The 10,250-nt window shown below is 44.7% G+C and overlaps 1 long non-coding RNA gene across 1 annotated transcript; it reads left to right on the forward strand.

Annotated features, from left to right (window-relative positions):
- Window positions 1–7,394: 7,394 nt before the first annotated feature.
- On the forward strand, window positions 7,395–10,250 carry LOC147999661 (uncharacterized). The gene is made up of 3 exons (XR_015643104.1): window positions 7,395–7,690; window positions 8,392–8,613; window positions 9,080–10,250. It is a non-coding gene; the product is annotated as an uncharacterized LOC147999661 (long non-coding RNA).

The raw sequence follows: 10,250 nt of genomic DNA on the forward strand, positions 1-10,250 counted from the left end.
CTGGGGTGTAGAATCAGGCCCACAGTAGTCTGTGAGACACTGGAGTGTAGAAGCAGAGGCCTATAGTAGTCTGTGAGACACTGGTGTGTAGAATCAGGCTCACAGCTGTGTGTGAGACACTGGTGTGATGAAGCAGGCCTACAGCAGTCTGTGAGACACTGGAGTGTAGAACCAGTGGCCTACAGCAGTCTGTGAGACACTGGTGTGTATGAGCAGAGGCCTACAGCAGTCTGTGAGACACTGATTTGTAGAAGCAGGCCCAATGCAGTCTGTGAGACACTGGTGTGTAGAAGGCGAGGCTCACAGCAGTCTGTGAGACACTGGTTTGTAGAATGAGGCCTTCAGCAGTCTGTGAGACACTGGTGTGTAGAATCAGGCCCACAGCTTTCTGTGAGACACGGGGGGTGTAGATTCAGGCCTACAGCACTCTGTGAGACACTGGAGTGTAGAATCAGGCCTACAGCAGTCTGTGAGACACTGGTGTGTAGAAGCAGGCCCACAGCAGTCTCTGAACACTGGTGTGTAGAATCAGGCTCACAGCAGTCTGTGAGACACTGTTGTGTAGAAGCAGAGGCCCACAACAGTCTGTGAGACACTGGTGTGTAGAAGCAGAGGCCTACAGCAGTCTGTAGACACTGGTGTGTAGAGGCAGAGGCTCACAGCAGTTTGTGAGGCACTGATGTGTAGAATCAGAGGCCCACAGCAGTCTGTGAGACACTGGAGTGTAGAAGCAGAGGACCACAGTAGTCTGTGAGACACTCGAGTGTAGAAGCAGAGGCCTACAGCAATCTGTGAGACACTGGGGTGTAGAAGCAGAGTCCTATAGCAGTCTGTGAGACACTGTTGTGTTGAGGCAGAGGTCTACAGCTTCTGTGAGACACTAGTGTGTAGAATCAGGCCCACAGCAGTCTGTGAGACACTGGTATGTAGAATCAGGCCCACAGTATTCTGTGAGACACTGGAGTGTAGAAGCAGAGGCCCACAGCAGTCTGTGAGACAGTGGGGTGTAGAAGCAGAGGCCTACAGCAGTGTGTGAGACACTGGTGAGTAGAATCAGGCCCACAGCAGTCTGTGTGACACTGGAGTGCAGAAGCAGAGACCCACAGCAGTCTGCCCTTCTGGTCTGTTGAGGGATTGCTTCTCAACTTATGGGAAGGAAGGGCATTTTGTGGAAATTGAGAAATGCTAAACTACAATCCTCCTTTGAGCCCTCTTTCATGCAATATTCATCATCAGGAGCCCTGCAGTCAGTCATTGCTGTTATCAACATTTGGGTAAGATGATACTTTGGTACAGACACATGATCACAGGATGGACCCTTAGAAAACAGTACCAGGGGTCAACATTCACTATTATACGGGGGAGGTGACAGTGGTTTGGGCATTTGGGTATTAAGGTCAATATCAACCTGGGGTTAACAGTTCTTGTAAATATTGAGTATAAAGAAATGGTCACTGAATGGGTTCATGGGCCGAGTAGAGTTTTTGTGATCTTGATAAGTATTGTGACTGGTCCCTAGGTCTCCCTATCTTGATGAAGAGTCACCATGGTGCTTTAGGTCCTTAGAAATTAAAATCATTAATCATGAATGGGCCCAATAATCCTTGGATGTGTTTGCTATTTTCACTTTTCACTGGCAAGTTGTCTGCTGTGGTCATTTTATAGAAAGCTAAGAAAATACTATTGGACACACTGGCTGTGGTATTGCAGTCTGTCACCTTGGCAACCTGGCTTCTCCTTGAATTGTTGTGGAACTAAAAACTGGCTTATGCCTGTCAACCATGATATTACATTAGGGTAGCTACCTGTCAGTCTGTCTGTCAGTCATGGTGTTATGTTAGGATGCTATTTGCAGAGTCTTGATCTTCCATTTTCCCTTCTTGTTAGTTGGGTGGCAATGCCAGTTCCACGATTGGGCAGCCATTCTCACTGTGAGGCCATGTCTAAGACACTCGAGGGTTCTTGGCTTGCCTTTAGAGGTGAACATTGTACCCATCTTGCCTTTGATGACACGGTGCTGTCCCCACTTTTGCTTTTAAGATTCTATTGTCCCAGGAACACTTAGTTTTGTAACAGGGTTTTCTGCCCCTGGCCTTGGCCCACAGAGGACGATCAGCACTGAGTTTCTCAATAGTGTCATCAGGTCTTCCTTCCTGTAAGAAAGCATCCTTTGACCTCTTATAGTACACTCCTGACTGGCATTGGGTTTCCACGCTTGCCCGTCATGTTACCTATAGCCAAGTTCTCTGAGCCTTGACTTCCTTTTCCAGATCATTCATTATACTGGTCGGTCTAGTCACACAGGCCAACACGTTTTCCAAGATTCTGAGAGCTGCCTCCTTCAGTATCTTACAACTATCTCTGGGGTTTCTAACCCACAGACTATGAACGCCCCTTTCTGTGGCCCCAGGCCACATCTCTCAGTTTTCATTCTCATGAACGCATTGCCCACTCATTAGCTAGACCTTGACACTCTCGCCACACATTCTGTGTATTCTCTATACTAGCAACTCCCTGGTGCTACAGAACATCAAGATTTGCTTTGTTACTTTTTTCCCTACAAAGGGCCACAGGGCAAACCCTGTCCTTTAGAGCATGACCTCAGAGACCAAATGGACAACCAGAAGCTTTATAACAAATTTGAACAGAGAAAATTTCTTTATTCCAGAGAAGTATAAAGGAGTAAAATGCATTTAAGTATGAACAAAGGGTGTCTGATGAGTGCAGAAGGAAGGGAAGACACTGTCTACTCATAGTCCCAAATGAGACTGCATATAGAAAGAATGGAGACCAGGATCCAAGATGTCTAATTTCTTCCTCTGAGGCTGAGGTCCATTGCTCTGGGAACACACAGAGAGATGGGGATGGAGAAACTGACTAGAAGGCAGAAATGGAGCTTCTCTTCAGGAGTTAGCTCACTGGATGGTGCAGATAATTGCTAGGGGATGCAGGGAGGCTAGACCTGGTCCAGGAGAGCTGGGAAAGTTTATAGGGTTAAACTTCCTGCTTACAGATATGCTTCTATCTACACGATGGATAGATAGATAGATAGATAGATAGATAGATAGATAGATAGATAGATAGATAGATAGAACTCAATGGAAATGATCAGAGAAGACTTGAGCTAGAACTGTGCGTGTATATGCAGTGGAACTCCAGCATCTTTTGTTGATAATACTCTATCCCAAAAAGAGGCTAGTGACAAAGTCCAGCTCCAAGATGGCAGATCAGAGTGATAAAAACATGGTATGGAACTTGGAGGACGCACACTGATGACAGGAAGAAGCAGAGTGGTAATTTGCAAACTATTGTGCCAAGTGCACCCCATTCCTGTTTACTCCCGCTAATACGTAGCGTCTACTCTTTCAGTGTTGAACCTTGGATGGCTGTATAACTCGCTTGGGACAGGAGGGTCATAAGTGCTGTTATATGACATGAACCAAGGCCTTAAACTCCATGCAAAGTTCCTCTGTCTTTTCTTCGAAACCCAGTGCCCACCCAGAACTTGAGATGCTCTATCCGGACCCGTTGGGATCCTTCCATGCTCTGCTCCCTTTGCTGATTTTGTTGTGCATTCTTGATCTGTAATAAATCGCAGCCATGAGTATGACCATATGCTGGGTCCTGAGAGCCTGCCTAGAAAAAAATCATCAAACTTGAGGTAACCATGGGGACCTCTGACATATTCTTGCTGACACCTGCTTCATCTGAGGTCTCTAAATGACCTTCAAGCAAGTTAGGGGTAATCACAATTTCTACTATAAGGGAGCGACCCTCTTCTGTGGATCTAGAAGGTTCAGGAGAATCTGGGAGTGAACATTGACAAATCTCAAAATCTTGACCCTTTGCTATTTGAACCCTGATCTCTATATAAAAAACATCTAGAATGAGGGTTTCATTTCCTTTGACATTCTGATACTTCCCCAGGTAATGGTTCCATCATTTCCTTGGTCTATCTATCAGAGGTGGAAGAGCAAACATCTCCTAAGTTATTGCCTAGAATGCCCTCTGGCTTCCATATATATATATATATATATATATATATATATACATATATATATATTTACTTGACTTATCAAAAGTACAATTGGATGGTCATAATCTTGATTTAGTAAGTCATGGGTTCTCAGCAACCACCATCCTGTTTTCTGTATTTGACTCATCTCTTTCAGTCTTCAAGGGATGGCAACTGCATGAGCTGGTGCATGGCCTTCCACCAGTGAAAATACCAACGGCTGCACCAGAGCAATTTTCTCTACCAGGGTTTGTTTTTCTGCTCCCTGCCTACCACTAGGATGAGGTTTTCCTTTTCTTCCAACTGATGAATGATTCAGCAAGCCCGTCACTCATTCCTGCCACAGTTTGACTATATATGTGTGAACACTTTTGAGATTACAATGTGACTACAACTAAGATCTCACTTATTTCTGGACTCGAAGATTGATATCAATGCTGATGTCCTTTCCTTTCTAGCGAGTATGTGTCCATTAGTTGTGTGCATGTGCGTACCTGTGTATGTGTGTGCATGTGCATGTATGTAGATTAGAAGACAACTTGAGGTGCGGTTCTTTTTCCTCCTTTTGAGACAAGCTCTCTTACTGGCTTTGAACTGGTTAACCCATTTTTAGGCTGGGTGATCAGTGAGCCTCAAGTATCCACCTGTCTCCATCTCTCCACACTGGGATTTCACCCTTACACCAATATGCTCAGCTTAAAAAACCCTATATTATGGAAACTGTGTCAAACTCAGGTCCTTCTGCAAGCACTTTCCCGCCCTCGCTGAGCCCTGTGCTCAGCTCCCTTCTTTCTCAGAATAAGAAATGTAGCCCAGAGGAGTATCTAGTCAAAAGCTGGGATTCTCCGGTGCTGCGGGGTCAGTGTCAGTGCAGATCTCCACGTTCCCCCTTTTCTCCCTCAATGTGCTGCGTCTCTGAAGAGCTCACAAGGAGATCGCCTGGTTTGCATGTTCTCATTTGGATTCTGAGGATCGCTTCAGTATTGATGTGGCTGGTGGCAAATCTTTACCACGTACTTTTGACCTAAAAGAATCAAGGACATGGGAGAGCAGGACTTTGTGAACCTTTCAGTGTGCAAGCAAGTCAGCTGGGGATCTTAAGCAGTAGAATGTGGGTGTAGAATCTAAAAGCCTGTGTTTCGGACACATTCCTTGGGTCCGGCTGAGGCTGCTAGTCCACCACACAGAATCTATGTTTTTATTTAAATAGAAAACTTCTTGACATTTTAAAGAAAGAAATATTTAAGAAAGTAATTTTCCAACTTTGCAATTTGGTAAACGTGAAATGTTTCTCCATGTCAATCCAACCCATGAACAGCTAAAGACAAATAAATAACAAAAATGGGGCTGTAAAAATCAAAGTAGAATCAGCCATCTTGTAAAATAACTATTTCTGGGACTTTCTTGTTCAAATGTGTGATTCGCCTGGCCTGTCGAAGTTGGCTTTGACAAGCCAGAGACAGTCAAAATTGGCAGGACCAGAGTGAGTCATTGTGTAAGATACGAGGAATTCTTTGGTTAACCCAACTCTAGTCAGGTACTTCTGACTCCAGCTAGGCCCTGGTTTTTTACCCCTGTGCTTATTCATTGCCATTTGTCATTCAGTGTTAGCAGGAACCCAGCTGCTCTGTTTAGATGTGGTTCAGCCCCACAGTCTAGTCTGAGGGCTTGCTTCCACAGGTAGGAGGGTATGATGTGGGAGGAGGCCAGGCCCGAGAGGGGTCTGAGGCCATCAGCACAGCAGGGGAATGCTGGTTCCTGCAATGTCTTCTCTGTGGGACGATTTCTCAAAGCGAGAGTCTAGCTTTGCCCGGTCCTCCCTGGCTTCCTGCTGGCAATGTGATCTCTGGATCCTGTATGTGTCCCTGCTGTGACATGATGTAGCAAGGCTTTCACCAGACACAAGCTGACTACTCATCATGCTCTTGATTCTCCCAAGACATGAGTTAAGTGGGCCGATTTCTTAAGCCGGTGTTTTAGTAGCATGATGGAAAAATACAGGTTAATATAGTTGCTAAGTTGGTTTTGATCAAGTCCCCCACCCTATCCATAACTGATTACTTGGTGTCCGATTACCTTCAAACCTGATTCTATCCCTTCCCTACTGTCCTTAATCCATCCATGATGTCTGATGATCTCACGGCTTCTTTAAGCAAGAATCTTGTAAGGCAGGAGTTGAGCTCCGCCTCCCTTCCTTCCCACCCGATGGCAGCAGGCCACATAGAACAGAGTCTCTGTCATTTGACAAATGTCATGCACCATCCCCTTTAATGATAGTCACAGCCATATTGGGTGATGCTTCTAAGAGGCTGCACCAAATGATGGGGTTTCCATGGAGACTTCGGGATGGTTCTGGCTGTGCTTAAACTTCAGATTGATGCTTGCTTAGCTCCCCCATCTCTCATTCCTCTAACTTCCTGTCTCTTTCTGTATTGCCATGTTCTGCCGCAGTTAGCCATCGACTAGAGCCTTTCCTGGCAAGCTGGTGTAGGGCAGCAGCTCATATTCAACGTCAAATTTTTGTACAAAAGTTGTAGACACAGACATGAGCACACACACACTATTTGGAGTCACAGGCATGCACACTAGAGAAACACACTAGTTACAGTCACAAACATGCACACTACCCTGAGTCACAAACACTCACACCAGTCACTGTCAAGCACACACAAAGTTCTGACAACTTTGAAGACAAGGATCAGCTTCTCAACCATGGGACATCTGGTGACCTTAGCATCGCATCCACAAAGTGTCCCTATGGCTTGTTCAGATCTGATAATGGAAAAAATAATTCCAAAGGCAGCGGAATCCCCCCACCCACCCCCACTCTGTACTCGCCAAACTGAGTCTGTACGTATGTCCTTTTATTTAATTTTTGATTGTTTCCTCTAATGACAAAATATTTTCATTCAGAGTTTTGTGCCATCTCCCTTCCCCCCCTTTTTAGTAAAGTGGAACCATAAAATTACTTATTTTTTTTTCTAAAAAAATAGACTTTTTCCCTTCAAGTAGCAGGGATCCAGGACTGACAATTCAATTTATTTATTTGTCTACCTATCCATCCATTTATTTATTTATTTGCTGGATAAGGTAATAGCTTATGGTACTTACCCAGAGCCAGCTGTTTGCAGGATGTGGTGAGCAGGTGGTGTGGGAGGCCTCTGATGAATTGCAAAAGACACTCACCAGCTGCCGACACTGTGTGTAATGAGCAAACCTGCAAAAATCTTTATTTTCAATTGGATTGTACCTTTAAGTAAGCAAGGGAGACAGCCAGTATAACTACAAACCATGACCAACAACCCACATAAACAGTGCGCAAACACAAGTGATTAATGTACCAGCATTTCAAAACATTCAAAGCTAATGAGTCAGATTTACTAGGGTGCACAGGAGAGGGGGAGAGGGATGGGGAGGAGGAGAGGACAACTTAATGGGCCTTAATGGCCTTTAGTTGAAGCCTAAGAATTCTCCTGCCTTCCCTCCTCTGTGCTGTCTGAGCTGCTGAGCAAACCTGCAGCAGGCCCAGGAAGGCCATTTTTTCCCCCGGCCACTCAAAAAGAGGCGGTCCAGTTCTAGGATAGAATGGGAAGCACAAGCTGGTGACCATTGCACCCTCCAGTGATCTCTGATGATGTGCAGGGATAATGGGTTACAACGACAGACATTAATAAGGTAAGATAAGAGGGGGGAGGTTTATTAATTTTTCAAGTAAGTTAGGATGCCCCGGGGCATGGTAAAAGTGTAAAGGATCTGGTGAGCGATGAGGGGCCTGGCTGATTAATGCAAGTCAGGAGTCCTCTGAGGGCCATAGCAATAATGATGAGATTATGGACGAACCCACTGAAGACAAATGAGCTGCTCATGGAATAAGAACGAAGTGTTCTCCTTCTTTTGGAGTGCATGGTGGATTTTCATTAGGAAGAACGGTACAGATGGCCTCTTGCAGGGCTAGTGCAGGGAAGCCATTGCCTTATCAATTGTGGTCTGTTCTCAGTTGAGAAATTCAGGGCCTGACTAGAAGGAAGCCATCCTGTTGTCCTTTCTGCAGCACACAAAGCTGGGACCTGCCCCCTGCACCACAGTAGCTATAGATTCATCTTCATTCCCTGTCCTGGAAGACCCCACTCTTCCTGCTGTATTCTCCCAGGATACGCAAGGAGTTGGGCCTCCTTTTGGCTCATAGTTTCCCTAGCCTGGCTCAGGTTTCTGCTTTGCTCCTGCTGACCATCCAGTCTAGGGGGGGGAGAAAAGAGATTTAGATATTTTGTTCCTCATAGGTTGGGACTCTCTTGTAAGGTTGTCTTCTTTTGGGAGATTTGTCGTCTTGCTCATGCACCTTGACGCCTACCTCCTAGTCTGTGTCTTCTATGCAGGCAAAAGGAGCCAGTTCTGCTCTCAACCCCAGCTTCTGTACCAGCGTGCAGAGGTTTAGCGATACCTGAGACCTTGGAGAAGTCAAGTGTCACTTGAGGAACTTGCTCAAATGATGGCTTCAGCTCTTCATGCGCAGAGAGTTCCAGCGATGTCTCAGGAAGCTCCTGTTTCTAGCAAGCCCTTCACAAGTGTCTAGGGTGTTATGGCCGTTGCTTGGAGAGGTAAGCTGACTCAGTGTAGCTCAGTAGACCTTTTACGTCCAAGTGACTTTTTAAATACTGTTTGCTAAGACTGGAGGAATTAAAAATTAGATGTAAATCTGTCCCTGTAACAACAATGGCTTCTTAGACCTTTGTATGTAGGGTCACTACAACACAAGCCTGTTGATTCCCGCTGGAGGGGGAATTCCATAGAGCAGACTTTTAGGGAATCTTGGATCAAATTTGAAAGCAGATCACAAGTAAGGACAATCAGAGAGAAGAGAGGCAGACATTTGGTCTCCCAGGGCTGAAACTGAAGTAGGAACATTGGGTGCTAAGGGGACCTGTGAGACTCAGGGTTCTTGATTGTGACTTTGGGTCATGAGGCTATTATTTTTAATGTATACATCTCAACATATAAAACCAATTAAATAATAACTTATTTAATGTACATCTTATTTATACTTTATAACAATCATCTTTACAGATTTGATATATGGCACAGTAGCAGTTATTTCAGCGAACGAAACACCATTGAAATTATGAACCATAGACAACGCTTCTAATCTCAGATCAGCTACTGCAGTCAGCAGGCCGGTTGATAAATGATATATAAATGACAAAGGTTTGTTGATAGCTGGCTTTACAATGTTAGGCCACCCTTAATCGAATTGATTTGGATTCCTCAGTGTGAAGTACCAGGAAAATTTGATGGTAAGGTTAGATCACTGATGATAATTTTGTAAGGGTTCAGATTATCCCACCCCCACTCCTTGTTTTGACACTACCTTGTCTATCTGAGGCCTTTTAGACTTCTGATCTTTCTGCCTCTACCCACAGAGTCCTAGGATTACATGTGTGCGCCACCACTTCTGACATGCAATGGATCATGGGGTTTTGTGTCTGCTAGCCAAGCACTCTTACCAATTGAGCTATATCCTCAGATCATTTTATTAAAAGTCACTTGGAAAGCAACCAGGACATTAAAATAAGAGCTACGACCCCTCTCTTATAGAGCAACAATTCCTCCCTACATCACTATAGTCTCAGGGCATTTTCCCTGCGCTAGAGTTGTGTACTAAGGTAGGACCTTTAGCTGAACCCTGAATACAGTCCTTCACTTATAGTGTTCAACTGTGCAGGAGAATGGGCACGGCAGTCCTATGATGTCCTCCCTCAGGTGCAGTCCTGCAATGCCCTCCCTCACTCAGGTGCAGTCCTGCGATGTCCTCACTCTGACTGTCCTCAGCTCGGTTCCTGCAAGGTAGACAAAACTTGATTTTCAAATTTACATACAGGGACTTAGTTGGGTCACTCAAATTTATGTTGTGTTAAAACTTGGTAAGAGGTTGGGGATTTAGCTCAGCAGTAGAGCGCTTGCCTAGTGAGTGCAAGGCCCTGGGTTCAGTCCCCAGCTCTGAAAAAAAAAAAAGAAAAAAAACTTGGTAAGATTTAAAATTTATTTTCATGTAAACAGTAGTATTGATATATATGTATGTTCTCTCTCTCTAACATGCATGCACATTTACATGGAATATACTTTTAGTTTAAACTACACTGTATGAGAAGTCAGGGGATAAAATGTATGGTAGGTGTTATGCTTTGGGAAATAGACAATTGAGCATTGGATTACAAATAAAATATGTGTGAAAATCTGG

The sequence above is a fragment of the Rattus norvegicus genome, chromosome 18 (assembly GCF_021556685.1).
Source record: "Rattus norvegicus strain SHRSP/BbbUtx chromosome 18, alternate assembly SHRSP_T2T, whole genome shotgun sequence".
NCBI classification, from domain to species: domain Eukaryota; kingdom Metazoa; phylum Chordata; class Mammalia; order Rodentia; family Muridae; genus Rattus; species Rattus norvegicus.